This window comes from Salmo salar, chromosome ssa02 (assembly GCF_905237065.1).
Source record: "Salmo salar chromosome ssa02, Ssal_v3.1, whole genome shotgun sequence".
NCBI classification, from domain to species: Eukaryota; Metazoa; Chordata; class Actinopteri; order Salmoniformes; family Salmonidae; genus Salmo; species Salmo salar.
The window spans coordinates 14,522,873-14,539,737 of NC_059443.1; the positions used below are offsets into that span (position 1 = coordinate 14,522,873).

At 48.8% G+C, this 16,865-nt stretch overlaps 1 protein-coding gene across 1 annotated transcript in view; it reads left to right on the plus strand.

Annotated features, from left to right (window-relative positions):
• Positions 1–12,486, plus strand: part of LOC106574332 (collagen alpha-1(VI) chain) — a 54,165-nt gene extending 41,679 nt beyond the window's left edge. Inside the window, 3 exon segments of the mRNA XM_045712917.1 lie at positions 10,408–10,514; positions 10,613–11,170; positions 11,525–12,486. The gene's annotated coding sequence lies outside the window, so the exon portion shown is untranslated.
• Positions 12,487–16,865: the final 4,379 nt, after the last annotated feature.

The window sequence follows — 16,865 nt, forward strand, 5'->3', positions numbered from 1 at the left end:
TCTCATCTGGACTGACCACCGCAATCTGGAGTACATCCGGGCGGCGAGGAGACTGAACCCGCGTCAAGTCAGGTGGGCGATGTTCTTTACGAGATTTCGGTTTAACGTCTCGTATATCCCAGGTTCCCGGAACACTAAGGCCGACGCACTGTCTCGTCTCCATGACGCCGAGGAACGGTCCACCGATCCCACGCCCATACTTCCAGCCTCCTGCCTGGTGGCACCGGTGGTCTGGGAGGTGGACGCGGACATCGAGCGGGCGTTACGGACGGAGCCTACTCCTCCGCAGTGTCCAGTGGGTCGTAAGTACGTTCCGCTCGATGTTCGCGATCGGCTGATTCGGTGGGCTCACACGCTTCCCTCCTCGGGTCACCCAGGGGTTGAGCGGACAGTGCGTGGTCTTAGTGGGAGATACTGGTGGCCCACCTTGGTGAGGGACGTGAGGCACTATGTCTCCTCCTGTTCGGTGTGCGCTCAGAGTAAGGCTCCCAGGCACCTGCCTAGAGGGAAATTACAACCCCTCCCGGTTCCACAACGACCATGGTCCCACCTGGCGGTGGATTTCTTGACCGATCTCCCGCCGTCTCAGGGCAACACTACGATCCTGGTTGTTGTGGACCGGTTTTCTAAGTCCTGCCGTCTGCTTCCGTTACCCGGTCTTCCTACGGCCCTGCAGACCGCGGAAGCCTTATTCACCCACGTCTTCCGGCACTACGGGGTGCCCGAGGATATCGTCTCAGATCGAGGCCCCCAGTTCACGTCCCGAGTGTGGCGGGCGTTTATGGAGCGACTGGGGGTTTCGGTCAGTCTGACCTCGGGGTTTCACCCCGAAAGTAATGGGCAGGTGGAAAGGGTAAACCAGGAGGTGGGCAGGTTCCTGCGGTCCTACTGCCAGGACCGGCCAGGGGAGTGGGCAAGGTTCGTGCCATGGGCCGAAATGGCTCAGAACTCTTTGCGCCACTCCTCCACCAACATATCACCATTCCAATGTGTGTTGGGTTATCAGCCGGTCCTGGGGCCATGGCATCAGAGCCAGACGGAGGCCCCTGCGGTGGAGGAATGGGTTCAGCGCTCAAGGGAGACCTGGAACGCTGTGCAGGAATCCCTGGAACGAACCAGGGAGCGACAAAAAGCGAGCGCTGACCGGCACCGCAGCGAGGCCCCCGTGTTCACCACAGGGAGAGAGTCTGGCTCTCGACCCGGAACCTGCCCCTCCGCCTGCCCTGCCGGAAGCTGGGTCCGCGGTTTGTGGGGCCATTTAAAGTCCTGAGGAGAATAAACGAGGTGTGTTACAGATTACAACTTCCTTCTTATTATCGCATTAACCCCTCGTTTCATGTGTCTCTCCTCAGGCCGGTGGTGGCTGGTCCGCTGCAGGAAAATGAGGTACGCGGAGGTCCCTCCACCCCCCTGGACATCGGGGGGCCCCCGGCGTACACAGTCCGGTCCATCTTGGACTCCAGACGCCGGGCGAGGGGCCTGCAGTACCTCGTGGACTGGGAGGGGTACGGCCCGGAGGAGAGGTGCTGGGTACCGGTGGAGGACATACTGGACCCAGCGCTCATCCGGGAGTTCCACAGCCTCCATCTGGATCGCCCTGCGCCTCGCCCTCCGGGGCGTCCTCGAGGCCGGCGTCGGCGCGCTGCGGGAGCCGCGCGTCAGGGGGGGAGTACTGTCACGACAGTGACGGATGGTGGCGCCCCTCCTCGGCCGGGCGGAGCTCGGCGGTCGTCATCGCCGGCCTACTAGCTACCATCGATCCCTTTTTGTTTCACTTTCGTTTGGTTAGGTCTAGGTAGGCGCGCACCTGTTTTGGGTTAGTCATTAGTAAGGGGGGGGTATTTAGGTTAGCGTAGGATGTATGTGGTTGTACGTGATTGTGTTGCTTGTCCGGGTTTTTTGTGTTCGAAAAGAACGTGTACTGAGTTTTTTCCTTCTGCCAGTGGTTTATTTTATTTGTGTACACCACCGCAGAATCTTTCAGGGCTGCGCCCCTTTACTTTGTCGACCACGTACAGTGCTTCCAATAAAGAAGTGTGGTCACGAACTCTCTCTGTCTCCTGCGCCTGACTCTACCTCTCCTGTTGTTCCTCGAGCCAGCCCGTGACAGTTATTGCTGAAAGACTTCAGCACCGGACAGCGCCCATGCAGTGCTTGGTGCTGAAGTCTTGCACCATTGCAAGTGAAAGACATTTTTGTCATTGCCTTGTGGTCACTTGTATTAGGCTTATAGCTATTTTGTTTAATATTCTTTGGCCAAATTCAATTAAACTACATTTATATTGAATGTGCTGTGTGCCATATCTGCTTTTATTGAAGAAACGAGAACTTCCTTATAACTCTGAAGTCATGAAAATCAACTATTTTCTTAGCATCCCCCACGTATTGGTCAAGCTCCCCCTTAGCACCGGGAGAGAAAATCGTAGCACCATGCCTGTCAAAGAGAGATTCAAGTGAACTTGAATCATGTCCTACTGGTACTTAATGAACCACAGGATCGTGATGGCGCCGACAGAGATGGTCGCCTCGCTTCGCATTCTTAGGAAACTATGCAGTATTTTGTTTTTTTTATGTATTATTTCTTACACTGTTACCCCAGGAAATCTTAAGTCTTATTACATACAGCCGGGAGGAACTATTGGATATAAGCGCAACGTCAACTTACCAACATTACGACTAGGAATACGACTTTCTGGAATACGATCCTCTGTTTGGATCACCACCCAGGACAATGGATCGGATCCCAGTAGGGGACCCAAAACAACGGCGCCGCAGAAGGGGCAGACAGAGCGGTCTTCTGGTCAGGCTCCGTAGACGGGCACATCGTTCACCACTCCCGAGTATACTACTCGCCAATGTCCAGTCTCTTGACAACAAGGTAGACGAAATTCGAGCAAGGGTTGCCTTCCAGAGAGACATCAGAGATTGTAACATTCTCTGTTTCACGGAAACATGGCTCACTCGGGATACGTTATCAGAGTCGGTACAGCCACCCGGTTTCTTCACGTATCGCGCCGACAGACACAAACATCTCTCTGGTAAGAAGAAGGGTGGGGGGTGTATGCCTTATGATTAACGAGTCGTGGTGTGATCATAACAACATACAGGAACTCAAGTCCTTTTTTTCACCTGACCTATGATTCCTTACAATCAAATGCCGACCGCATTATCTACCAAGAGAATTCTCTTAGATTATAATCACAGCCGTGTATATGCCCCCCAAGCAGACACCTCAACGGCCCTGAAAGAACTTCATTGTACTCTATGTAAACTGGAAACCACATATCCTGAGGCTGCATTTATTGTAGCTGGGTATTTTAACAAGGCTAATCTGAAAACAAGGCTCCCTAAATTTTATCAGCAAATCGAATGCGCGTCTCGGGCTCGCAAAATTCTGGATCATTGCTACTCTTCCGCTCCTCATACAAAACTTTCGCTCCGCATACAAAGCCCTCCCTCGCCCTCCTTTCGGCAAATCTGACCACGACTCAATTTTGTTGCTCCCAGCCTATAGACAGAAACTAAAACAGGAAACGCCCATGCCCAGGTCTGTTCAACGCTGGTCCGACCAATCTGAGTCCACGTTTCAAGATTGCTTCGATCACGTGGACTGGGATATGTTCCGGATAGCCTCAGACAACAACATTGATGTATACGCTGATTCGGTGAGCGAGTTTATTAGCAAGTGCATCGGTGATGTTGTACCCACGGTGACTAATTAAACCCCAACCAGAAACCGTGGATTGATGGCAGTATTCGGGCAAAACTGAAAGCGCAAACCACTGCGTTTAATCATGGCAAGGCGACCGGAAACATGACCGAATACAAACAGTGTAGCTATTCCCTTCGCAAGGCAATCAAACAAGCTAAGCGTCAGTATAGAGACAAAGTAGAGTCACAATTCAACGGCTCAGACACGAGACATATGTGGCAGGGTCTACAGTCAATCACGGATTACAAAAAGAGAACCAGCCTCATCGTGGACACCGACGTTTTGCTCCCAGACAAACTAAACAACTTCTTTGCTCACTTTGAGGACAATACAGTGTCACTGACACGGCCCACTACCAAAACCTGCGGGCTCTCCTTCACCTCAGCCAACATGAGTAAAACATTTAAACGTGTTAACCCCTGCAAGGCTGCCGTCCCAGACGGCATCGCTAGCCGCATCCTCAGAGTGTTACGAACCTCCTAGTAGGAGGGAGGTGCAGGAATCAGGAGCAGGAGAGCAAGGAATTCCCAGTGGCACAATCGTTTATTCAAGGAGTCCCAAACAAAAAACAACATGTGGGGAAACACGCTAAAACGAAGTCGCCACACACAGGGAAGAAACGCACCACACGGAGGAGAAACTTCTACTTCTAGACGAGAATAAATCAAAACGGTAACATTACTGTGAGCAAAGAAAACCCTGTGGTGCATACACGCACCCCTAACCAAGTAACACTGAACAATCCCGCACAAAAACTAGCAGGCAGCGGGGTGTAAATAACCCCATCGAAATCAACTAAATGAACACAGGATCGGTGGCAGCTAGTAGGCCGGCGACGACGACCGCTGAGCGCCGCCCGAACAAGTCGTGACAGTACCCCCCCGACGCACGGCTTCTACAGCGCGCCGGCCTCGAGGACGACCCGGAGGACGAGGCGCAGGGTGATCCGGATGGAGGCGGTGAAACTCACTCAGCAGAGATGAGATGGGTACAAGACGTCCTCCACCGGCACCCAGCATCTCTCCTCCAGACCGTACCCCTCCCAATCCACGAGGTACTGCAGGCCCCCACCCAACGCCTGGAATCCAGTATGGATCGCACTGTGTACGCCGGGGCCCTCTCGATGTCCAGGGGGGGCGGAGGGACCTCCCGCACCTCAGCTTCTTGAAGTGGACAAGCTACCACCGGCCTGAGGAGAGACACATGAAACGAGGGGTTAATACGGTAATAAGGGGGAGCTGTAACCTATAACACACCTCGTTTATTCTCCTCAGGACTTTAAATGGCCCCACAAACCATGGACCCAGCTTCCAGCAGGGCAGGCAGAGGGGCAGGTTTCGGGTCGAGAGCCAGACCCGATCCCCTGGTGCGAACACTGGGGCCTCACTGTGATGGCGGTCAGCGCTCATTTTCTGCCGGCCTTCGGGCCATTTTAGGTGCCCCTGGACGGCCTCCCAGGTCTCCCTCGAGTGCTTCACCCAATCCTCCACCACAGGAGCCTCGGTCTTGTTCGGATGTCATGGTACCAGGACCGGCTGATACCCCAACACGCACTGAAAGGGCGAAATGTTCATTGAGGAGTGGCGGAGCGAGTTCTGGGCCATCTCTGCCCACTCCCCTGGCCGGTCCTAGCAATACGACCGCAGAAACCTACCCACATCCTGGTTTACTCTCTCCACCTGCCCATTACTCTCGGGGTGAAAACCAGAGGTCAGGCTGACCGAGACCCCCAGACGCTCCATGAACGCCCTCCAAACCCGGGACGTGAACTGGGGACCCCAATCAGAAACTATGTCCTCAGGCACCCCGTAGTGCCGGAAGACGTGTGTAAACAGGGCCTCTGCAGTCTGTAGGGCCGTAGGGAGACCGGGCAAAGGGAGGAGACGACAGGACTTAGAAAACCACAACGACCAGGATCGTGGTGTTCCCCTGGGACGGAGGAAGATCGGTCAGGAAGTCTACCGATAGGTGTGACCAAGGCCGCTGTGGAACGGGGAGGGGTTGCAGCTTTCCTCTGGGCAGGTGTCTAGGAGCCTTGCACTGAGCGCACACCGAACAGGAGGAAACGTAAACTCTCACGTCCTTAGCTAAAGTGGGCCACCAGTACTTCCCCCTAAGGCTTCGCACCATCCTATCGATACCCGGATGACCAGAGGAGGGTAACGTGTGCGCCCACCGAATCAATCTATCGCGGACACCAAGCGGGACGTACCTCCGTCCAGCAGGACACTGAGGCGGAATAGGCTCCGATCAAGATGCCCGCTCGATGTCCGCGTCCACCTCCCACACCACCGGCGCCACCAGACAAGAGGCCAGAAGTATGGGGGTGGGATCGATGGACCGCTCCTCTGTATCATACAGACGGGACAGTGCGTCTGCCTTAGCGTTCTGGGAACCTGATCTATACGATATCGTAAATCTGAATCTGGTGAAAAACATGGCCCACCTTGCCTGGCGAGGGTTCAGTCTCCTCGCCGCCCGGATGTACTCCAGATTACGGTGGTCAGTCCAGGTGAGGAAAGGGTGTTGAGCCCCCTCAAGCCAATGTCTCCACACTTTCAGAGCCTTTACGACAGCCAGCAACTCCCGGTCCCCCACGTCATAGTTTCGCTCCTCTGGGCTGAGCTTCTTCGAAAAGAAAGCGCAGGGGCGGAGCTTCAGTGGCGTGCCCGAGCGCTGTGAGAGCACGGCTCCAATCCCAGCCTCGGATGCGTCCACCTTCACTATGAATGCCAAAGAGGGATTCGGATGAGCCAACACGGGAGCCTCGGTAAACAGTCTTCAAGCGACCAAAAGCTCTGTCCGCCTCAGCCAACCACCGCAGAAGCATCGGCCCCCCCCTTCAGCAGTGAGGTAATGGGAGCACCCACCTGCCCAAAACCCCGGATAAACCTCCGGTAGTAATTGGCAAACCCTAAAAACTGCTGCACCTCCTTTACCGTAGTGGGAGTCGGCCATTACGCACGGCTGCAATGCGGTCACACTCCATCACCACCCCTGATGTGGAAATGTGATACCCCAGGAAGGACTGTTTGAAGAACACGCATTTCTCAGCCTTGACGTATAAGTCATGCTCCAACAGTCGCCCAAGTACTCTGCGCACTAGAGAAACATGCGCGGCGCGTGTAGCGGAATATATCAGAATGTCATCGATATAAGCCACCACACCCTGCCCGTGCAGGTCCCTGAGAATCTCGTCTACAAAGGATTGGAAGACGGCTGGAGCATTCTTTAACCCATACGGCATGACGATGTACTCATAATGGCCGGATGTGGTACTAAATGCTGTCTTCCACTCATCTCCCTCCCGGATACGCACCAAGTTATACGCGCTCCTGAGATCCAGTTTTGTGAAGAAGCGTGCTCCGTGAAATGACTCAGTCGCCGTAGCGATGAGAGGTAGCGGGTAACTATACCCCACCTTAATCGAATTTAGACCTCTACAGTCAATGCACGGATGCAGACCTCCCTCCTTTTTCTTCACAAAAAAGAAACTCGAGGAGGCGGGTGACGTGGAGGGCCGAATGTACCCCTGCCTCAGAGATTCAGAGACATATGTTTCCATAGCCAACATCTCTTCCTGTGACAGGGGATACACGTGACTCCTGGGAAGTGCGGCGTTTACCTGGAGGTTTATCGCACAATCCCCTCGTCGATGAGGTGGTAATTCGGTCGCCCTCTTTTTCCAGAAGGCGATAGCCAAATCGGCATATTCGGGGGGAATGCACACGGTGGAGATTTGGTCTGGACTCTCCACCATCGTTGCACTGATGGAAACTCCCACACACCTACCTGAGCACTCCTCTGGCCACCCCTTTAGAGCCCTCTGTTGCCACGAAATAGTGGGGTTGTGAAAGGCCAACCAGGGAATCCCCAGCACCACCGGAAATGCAGGAGAATCAATGAGGAAGAAACTAATTCTCTCCTCATGACCCCCCGCGTAACCATGTCCAGTGGAGCCGTGGCCTCCCTGACCACCCCTGACCCTAATGGTCGACTATCTAGGGAGTGCATCTGGAAGGGTTTGTCCATCTGAACCCGAGGAATCCCTAACCTATGCGCGAAACCGCGGTCCATGAAATTCCCCGCTGCGCCTGAATCTACTAGCGCCTTATGCTAGGAATGGGGGGAAAACTCAGGGAAAGAAATTAACACATACATGTTACCAACAGGGGGCTCTGGGTGAGCCTGGTGCTGACTCACCTGGGGTGTCCGAACAGTGCTCGGCCTGCCGTCTCGACTCCCAGACAAGCTCCTCCAGCACCGGTCGGCAGTGTGTCCTCTCCGACCACATACAGTGCAGGAGGAGGCTCCTCCTCCGATCGCACTCGCTGCAGCACCACCTAACTCCATGGGGTTGGAGTGGAGGCACTGGGGGGTGGAACCAACAGGACCCGATCCGAACGCCCGCGCGTAGCCAGCAAGTTGTCCAACCTTATGGACATGTCCACTAGCTGGTCCAGGGTGAGGGTAGCGTCTCTGCATGCTAGCTCCCTGCGGACATCCTCCCGTAAGCTGCACCTATAGTGGTCGATCAGGGCCCTGCCGTTCCACCCTGCGCCGGTGGCCAAGGTCCTGAACTCCAGAGCGAAGCCTTGGGCACTCCTCATCTCCTATCGTAGATGGAACAGACGCTCACCCGCCGCTCGCCCCTCAGGGGGACGGTCGAACATGCTTCCGGGTGAACTCTGGGTAGTGGTCCCTTGCCGAGTCTGGTACATCCCAGACCGCGTTGGCCCACTCCAGAGCTTTGCCTGACAGGCAAGAGACGAGGGCGTTCACGCTCTCACCTCCCAAAGGAGCCGGGTGAACGGTTGCCAGGTAAAGCTCCAGCTGTAGCAGGAAACCCTTGCACCCAGCAGCCGTCTCATCGTACTCCCTCGGGAGCGCGAGCCGAAGGTGGTGGTGCAGGTTGGGGTGTGGCTGGTGGAGGGGTAGGCAGGCCGCCCCTCTCCCATCTCTCCATTGTCGCCATCACTTGATCCATGGTGGTCCCTAGACGGTGGAGAACGGTGGTGTGGTGTTGCCAGGTTAAACCCTGCCTCGTCTACATAAATTACATACATTTCTGGCATGCTGTGTGCAAGCATTTGTAAATAAGACAAGAAAGATCCATCATTTTGGTATTGGGTAAGCTTGTATGTAAAGAAAATGTAAGCATTTTAGAAACGTGTTAATTGACTGAATATTCTGTGAAAACAACATGAATTGTGTTAATGGTCTGGTCCATTACAGACAGATGTTGTGTTAATGGTATGGTCCACAACAGACAGATGTTGTGTTAATGGTCTGGTCCATTACAGACAGATGTTGTGTTAATGGTCTGGTCCATTACAGACAGATGTTGTGTTAATGGTATGGTCCACAACAGACAGATGTTGTGTTAATGGTCTGGTCCATTACAGACAGATGTTGTGTTAATGGTCTGGTCCATTACAGACAGATGTTGTGTTAATGGTCTGGTCCATTACAGACAGATGTTTTGTTAATGGTCTGGTCCACAACAGACAGATGTTGTGTTAATGGTCTGGTCCATTACAGACAGATGTTGTGTTAATGGTCTGGTCCATTACAGACAGATGTTGTGTTAATGGTCTGGTCCATTACAGACAGATGTTGTGTTAATGGTCTGGTCCATTACAGACAGATGTTGTGTTAATGGTCTGGTCCATTACAGACAGATGTTGTGTTAATGGTCTGGTCCACAACAGACAGATGTTGTGTTAATGGTCTGGTCCACAACAGACAGATGGTGTGTTAATGGCCTGGTCCACAACAGACAGATGTTGTGCTAATTGTGTTTAGAGTTCTGAAAATGTGACTACAGATTGGACAAAAGGATGTTAGCGATTGTAAAAAAAAAATGTAAATGACGGGGCTGGGATTAAGATATCAATCAGGGTGGATCTTGATTTAATGTCTTTGTTTTTCTCTTGTAGCATGCTGTGGTAAGTTCCTGGACCCATACAAAGTTTTAGCGCTTAACAGTTACACATGGCATTATTTTACATCCTTGCATGACCTTCAGTTTCAATTTTCAAGATTCAATTTCCCTCTGTATGCCAGTGAGAGACTCTCAGAGGCACCAAATTACATCCATAGCATGTATTGTACATAGTCACATAGATGTACAATCTTAATTTGAGACAGTTTGCTACAGCAGGGAAAAAAATCCTGCAGCAACAGGGAATGTGAATTATTATGTGGATTATAGTTAACTGGGATTTTTTTTGTAGGGGTTGATACATTTTTCATTGGGGCAAATCAAGTCTGACATTCTAAAGTGTAAATTACAAACTTTAGAAGCCTTTTTAAACCTCGAACACACTCCAAGTTAGCATTTCCTGCTGTGCAGGACATTCTTCAGCAACAAAAGAGTGATCAAATTAAGATCCTTCATCTGTACTATTCATATGGTGTATGATGCTCAGAATATATCATGATATTATTATAATGATAATGTAACTGGCATTCACAGTGTGTGAGTGTGGTCCGGTGAAGCTACTCTTTGTACTGGACAGTTCAGAGAGCGTTGGGCTGCAGAACTTCAACCTGGAAAAATAGTTTATAATTCGAATCATCAACAAGATTACCAAATTCAGCAAAGACAAGGTCGGTGAACATTTGTCCTGACTCCCCTGGGTGAGAGAGGGGCCTTAACTAAATGTTGTTTCTGTGTGTGTTTCTGTTTGCAGAAGGAGCTAGGATCACGAGTGGGTGTAGTTCAGTACAGCCATGACGGCACCCAGGAGCTGGTATCTATGGAGGACCCCAAGATCACCACAGGAGCACAGCTCAAAAGGTCAGACCAGATAAGAGTCAAAAGTCCAAAATACAGCAGTTACCTGATATCAGTTGACTGACTGACTAACTGTTGTGTTTGATGTCCCATACTTGCAGCTCGGTGAGAAACATGCGCTGGTTTGCCGGTGGTACGTACACGGGAGAGGCGCTGGATTTTGCCCGGCAGGCATTCGGCAGCTCCCAGCTGAACGGAAAGGTGGCCGTAGTCTTGACGGACGGATGGTTGGACACCCGCCGGGACGCCAAACCGCTGTCCTCCCTCTGCTCTGTGCCCAATATAAGGTTGAGGGATGGCAATGGGACTGGGCAATGGGATGGGGAGAGTGGGCATTGGGCTGAAGGAAATGTATAGGTTGGGGATGAAGAGATGATGTCAGGACTAAGGGTCCATTTCATTAGACATAAAGAGAACCATCTCTCTCTCCTCCAAGTCCGCCATTTTGTGTCAAAGCCTCAGTATGTCCTCCATCTTGGCTCCTCAGGTGGTGGGCATTGGCATAGGTGACATCTTCAGACAGGCGTCCTACGCCACCATGCTGGAGGAGATCACCTGTCTGGGCACAGCCTCACCTGGACTCTACCTGAAGATTACAGACCACGTGCAACTGCTGGAGGACTCCTTCTTCAACAACGTTACTGGCTAAATCTGCCAAGGTAGACTGTGTACAGTCTAGCACTAATTTACAATATCTGGAGCTAGCTACATCTGCCAAGGTAGTCTATGTACAGGCTAACCCTAATTTACAATATCAGGAGCTAGCTACATGCTATGTTCCTATGCTCTCAACTAAGGTCTGGGTTGTGTTTACAGATAAGAAATGTTCTGATAACATCTGTCCATGTAAGACTGCTCTTCTCCCTTGTTTTTATGGTCACAGTTTCCTATGCGTTACAATACGTTATTTATTTAGCATTCAGCCTAGTACTGCAATTTAAAGATTTAGTGGAATGTATGTACATGTATCTGAACCCCAACTGCTGTTCTAAAATAGTCCACTCTTCCTCCAGCCAACTTCCAGGAAGCTACAGACATAGTCTTCATGTTGGATGGCTCCTCCAGTGTGGGCCAGGCCAACTTCTACAGAGCCAGAGAGTTTGTTGAGAGCATGGCCGCCAGGCTGCTGTCACAGGACCGGGGAGGGCTGCTCCGCCTGTCTGTCATGCAGTACAGCGATGGGCAGCAGCAGAGAGTGGAGGTGCCCTTCGCTGCCAGGGTTGAGGATGTGCAAACAGGGCTAGCAGCTACGCTCTACATGGACGGGGCCACCGGCTGCCCTGGCCTTCCTGACCTCCACCCTCCAGAGGGAGGGCCGCTCTGCTGTCCCCAGAAAAGTGGTGGTGTTCACAGACAGCAGGTCTGTGGCCTCTGCCCGGGCTGCTATCCCCGAAGCCGCCGCCCGGGCAGAGAACACACAGCTACTGGCCGTCACTGTGGGCGAGGGCTTTGACGAGGTGGGCGTGTGCCACCTGGTGACGGGACAGGCGAACGAGTTTGATTACCACGTCGTGGATAGTCGTGTCCACCGAGTGGCGCTGTACAGTGACCTGGCCAGACAGGTGGTCATGCAGAGCCTGGCTAGAAAGCTCTCTAAAGCTCTCTGAAGCTCTCCAAAGCTCTCCGAAGTTCTCTAAAACTCTCTAAAGCTCTGTAAAGCTCTCTAAAGCTCCCCGAAGCTCTGTGAAGCTCTCTGAAGTTCTCTAAAGTTCTCTAAAGCTCTCTGGAGCGTTCTAAAGCTCTCTGAAGCTCTCCAAAGCTCTGTAAAGCTCTCTGAAGCTCTCTGTAGCTCTCTAACGCTCTTAAAGACCTCCCTACTACTGAAATGTCTATGAATTGTCCGGTTGTGCCATGTATTAGGCCATTAAGAAATTAGATAGATATGGTGCACATTTTATACTTTTGTGTTTTCCTTCTGCCTTTTAGGGCCTCCTGCTTTTCATGTGAAATAAAATGAATATCTTTGTCATAAGAAGCACTTGGGTAGATGAATAAACGTTTCGCTGTAAGTTTGGTGATAAGATGAACAGTTTTCTTTTGCTCAAATTTGCTGGAGGTCTTGACAAATGAAATATTGAACACACTAACTAGCTAATTCTGAATACAATACAATTTATTATTTTCAAATATATGCAGGGCCATTTAGTGAAAGAATTACCCAGACATGCCAATAAAATGCACTAGAGGGCAGTGTTGATGGAGTGTTGAGAAAAGAGGGATGAGTAGATGAGCTCTAACATACATTTGGAAAATACTGCTATTCTGTTCTACCAAGTGATTAGTGATAGTTGTTGTAGAAGGACCTTTTACAGATCGGTCCAAAAAGACCCTAGGCTTCCCCTCGTACTCCATACTTATCTGAGGGTGTTGGGCTACTGACCTCAGGATGTATCCAACTTCAGCACCATGGACAGAGTTAGAAAATCAGCTGTTCGAAATCCCAGATGCCAGTCAGTGTACTCATTAATTCCCTTATGAAATAGCATGTATTTAGTATATCTGGCTCCAACTGTACTCTGAGAATAATAAGAAGCAGGGATAATCAAAACGTTTTATTTTATATAGCTATGTTTTGTTACTGTGAAAATTAATCTGTAATGAAAATAGGTATAATGATTTTAGTGACTGTAATGATCAGTGGGTTCCTCTATCTCAGAAAGCCACTTCTGAATTTCACTGCTCTTCTTCTCTGTCTCCTCACTGCTCTTGTTCCTCAGCTCCTCACTGCTCTTCTTCTCTGTCTCCTCACTGCTCTTGTTCCTCAACTCCTCCGCCACCCTATTTCCTGCTGAGAAGCGATTGACTCTCTTGGCTGTGGTCTCCAGAGAGATCACCTGGATCCTCTTCATGTTGTTCCTGCAGCGCAGCTCCTTCAGCTTCCTGTAGTAGACCCTGCAGCTGAAGCCCTCCATAAAGCCCAGGGTGATGTGTGTCTGAAGAGAGGACAGGCTGGGGTAGTACCACAAGCAGCTGGCACACTTATACAGCAGCTCCCCATTGAACTTCTCCAGGGCAGAGGAGGCTCTGAGGAAGCGGAAGTCCAGGTGGTCCGTGAACGACGGCTCCTTGGGCACCACTGACCTACTGCCTCCCTTCCTCGCCGTGTGTCTGTAGGAGATGTCTGCTGGCTTCAGGGGAGGGCAGAGAGTGTGAGGTGTTTTGGAGCCAAGTATACTAGGGGGTTCTGCTGCTTTTAATGCCTGAACGTGAGAAGGACTCCACTGGGTACCTGGTGTTAGAGAAAGAATAGGGTCCTGCTGTCACGCTATGGCAATCCTGATTCATATTTACTGCAAATCAAATGGGATGTAAATAAATATGTCATGATAGTGCTACGTTTGCCAAAAAATACTTCAGAGCGCTTACCCGTTCTCTTCCTTAGCCTTTCAGTGACAAATGGTTCTCTCAAGAAAACTTGTGAGGACTTCATTTTTTACGATAAATGGATCATGGAACCATGGAATAGAACCTAGCTAAGTAAATGGGTCTTGTGGTTTTGCAAATGTTCTACAAAGGATTGGAATTCCAAATTCCAAAAGCAATGATGTCATAATGATCTCTTTGTGTATGATAATGAACTTCAATCCATTCATGGTTCTGGAGATGTTATTAATAATAATATAAAATGTATTCAACTTTTATAGTGCTATTCATTACATAAATAGATCTCAAAGCGCTGTAAAGCAGCAACAGCAAAAAACAAGCAATTTAAAAACAATCAACATCATTAATCATCATGAGTAGATTGACATCAAGAGACTGAAGAATTATTCAAATGCTTAAGTTTAATTTATTAGGATCCCCATTAGCTAGCTACTGCACATGTAGCAGCTATTTTTCCTGGGGTCCACTTAAAACGTACAAATACATTACAAAGTACACAACAGATATAGACAAAAACAACATAATATATTACATTCAATTCTAAATATTTGTTTACAAATAAAATAAGAGTTTTATATAGGAAAGACACCAAGAGACAACAAAAATACTATCTACACACTATTTATATATCCATATTCATTCTTATATACAGTATAGTTAAATTACAATATCTCTTTTGAAAGAGGAGAGGCACTTTGATACAATATGTTTTCTAAATCTGTTTTTTAAAGCTGAACTTGCTTTTTGCCTGAGTAACCTCTGGTGGCAGAGCATTCCACAATGACATGGCTCTATACAAGCATTTCGCTACACCCGCAATAACATCTGCTAAGTATGTGTATGTGACCAACACAATTTGATTTGATACATAACTGAGCGATGCATTAAATTTGTTTTTAGTTTGGATACTGTGAAGATACACCATAAAGGTGTGTATGGTGGGGTTTGTATGTCTGTTTGAAGTATATGAAAAAATATTATACAAGGGCTTAGCCATTTTCGACACATAAATGTTTCTTAAGAAGACTAGAAGAGAAGTAGTCAATTTCTCCTCAACCCTCAACCATGAAAGACTATCATGGTATACATCTGCAAAGTGGTATTGTATAATGGTATCCATCTGCATAGTGGTATTCTATCATAGTATCCATCTGCAGAGTGGTATTCTGTCATGGTATCCATCTGCAGAGTGGTATTCTATAATGGTATCCATCTGCAAAGTGGTGTTGTATAATGGTATCCATCTGCAAAGTGGTATTGTATAATGGTATCCATCTGCATAGTGGTATTCTATCATAGGATCCATCTGCAGAGTGGTATTCTGTCATGGTATCCATCTGCAGAGTGGTATTCAATCATGATACCCATCTGCATAGTGGTATTCTATTATGCTATCCATCTGCAGAGTGGTATTCAATCATGATACCCATCTGCAGAGTGGTATTCTATTATGCTATCCATCTGCAGAGTGGTATTCTATTATGCTATCCATCTGCAGAGTGGTATTCAATCATGATACCCATCTGCATAGTGGTATTCTATTATGCTATCCATCTGCAGAGTGGTATTCTATTATGCTATCCATCTGCAGAGTGGTATTCTATTATGCTATCCATCTGCAGAGTGGTATTCTATTATGCTATCCATCTGCAGAGTGGTATTCTATTATGCTATCCATCTGCAGAGTGGTATTCAATCATGATACCCATCTGCATAGTGGTATTCTATTATGCTATCCATCTGCAGAGTGGTATTCAATCATGATACCCATCTGCATAGTGGTATTCTTGGATCACAAACCTATAAATAGGCAACCAAGACACATCAGAAACATATTTGGCAAGATTACATTTTAGGACAGAAAATCAACCCTGTAATATCCTTTTCTGACATTAAATTGTAGTGTTGTGTAATCACACAAAAGGATATATCCCGCTATCTAACCCGGAAACACGGAACAGAACATCAAATCAATTGTTGTTGATTTAACGCTGACAGCTTGGTCCACTTTCCAAGATTATTCAGGTTAAAATAGGACAGCCTGTTCACAACCCTATTGGTTTGGTGTGGAGGTTGTTTCAGACCCTAATCCACAGTCTAGAGTATAGATGTCAAGGTTGTGTGTAGAGACGGACCAAGGCGCAGCATGCTCTGAGTTCCACATATTTATTTAATGAAACTCACAAAACAAAAAAATTGAACAAACAACAAACCGTGACGACAGAGATGCTACATGCACTTACTCAAAATAAGATCCCACAAAAAAACAGTGGGGAAATGGCTAATTAAATATGATCCCCAATCAGAGACAACAATAAACAGCTGCCTCTGATTGGGAACCATACCAGGCCAACATAGAAATAAAGAAACTAGAATGCCCACCCTAGTCACACCCAGACCTAACCAAAATAGAGAATAAAGGATCTCCAAGGTCAGGGCGTGACAATAGATTATGGCTGTAGGTAGGAATCATGTACTGATGTCATCATTAAGAAGCAGTGGGCAGAGATGTAATTTATTTCATCGCCCCCTGGCTCCACCCATATGTAGGATGACAGAGCGTTTTGTGTTAGAGGGACTGTCACACATTGTGACTCTTGTGAAGAAGCTACATAGCAGACAGACTAACAGAAACAGCACAGCAGATAGCACAGCATGGCAGCCTTTGTCTCGGTGAGTTCCTCTCTTCCAGGCATTTACACAACTTTGTTGACTCTCAATGCTTTGATACAAGCATTGTTTGCGAGTTGATCATTTGGGAGTGTGGTAGCAGATTGTTGAATTGTGCTAGGTAAAGATTGTATACTTTGTTTTATCGTTTCCATGGTAAATTTAAGGAATGTCTGATAGAAGAGGAAAATAATTTAGGGCTAGTCTTATAATTTAGCAATGTCTTTGTCTTTCCACAGAGACAACGTATTACTGTAGGCTACTGTAACACTTTCTGAATGTATCATGTTATCCTTGCTT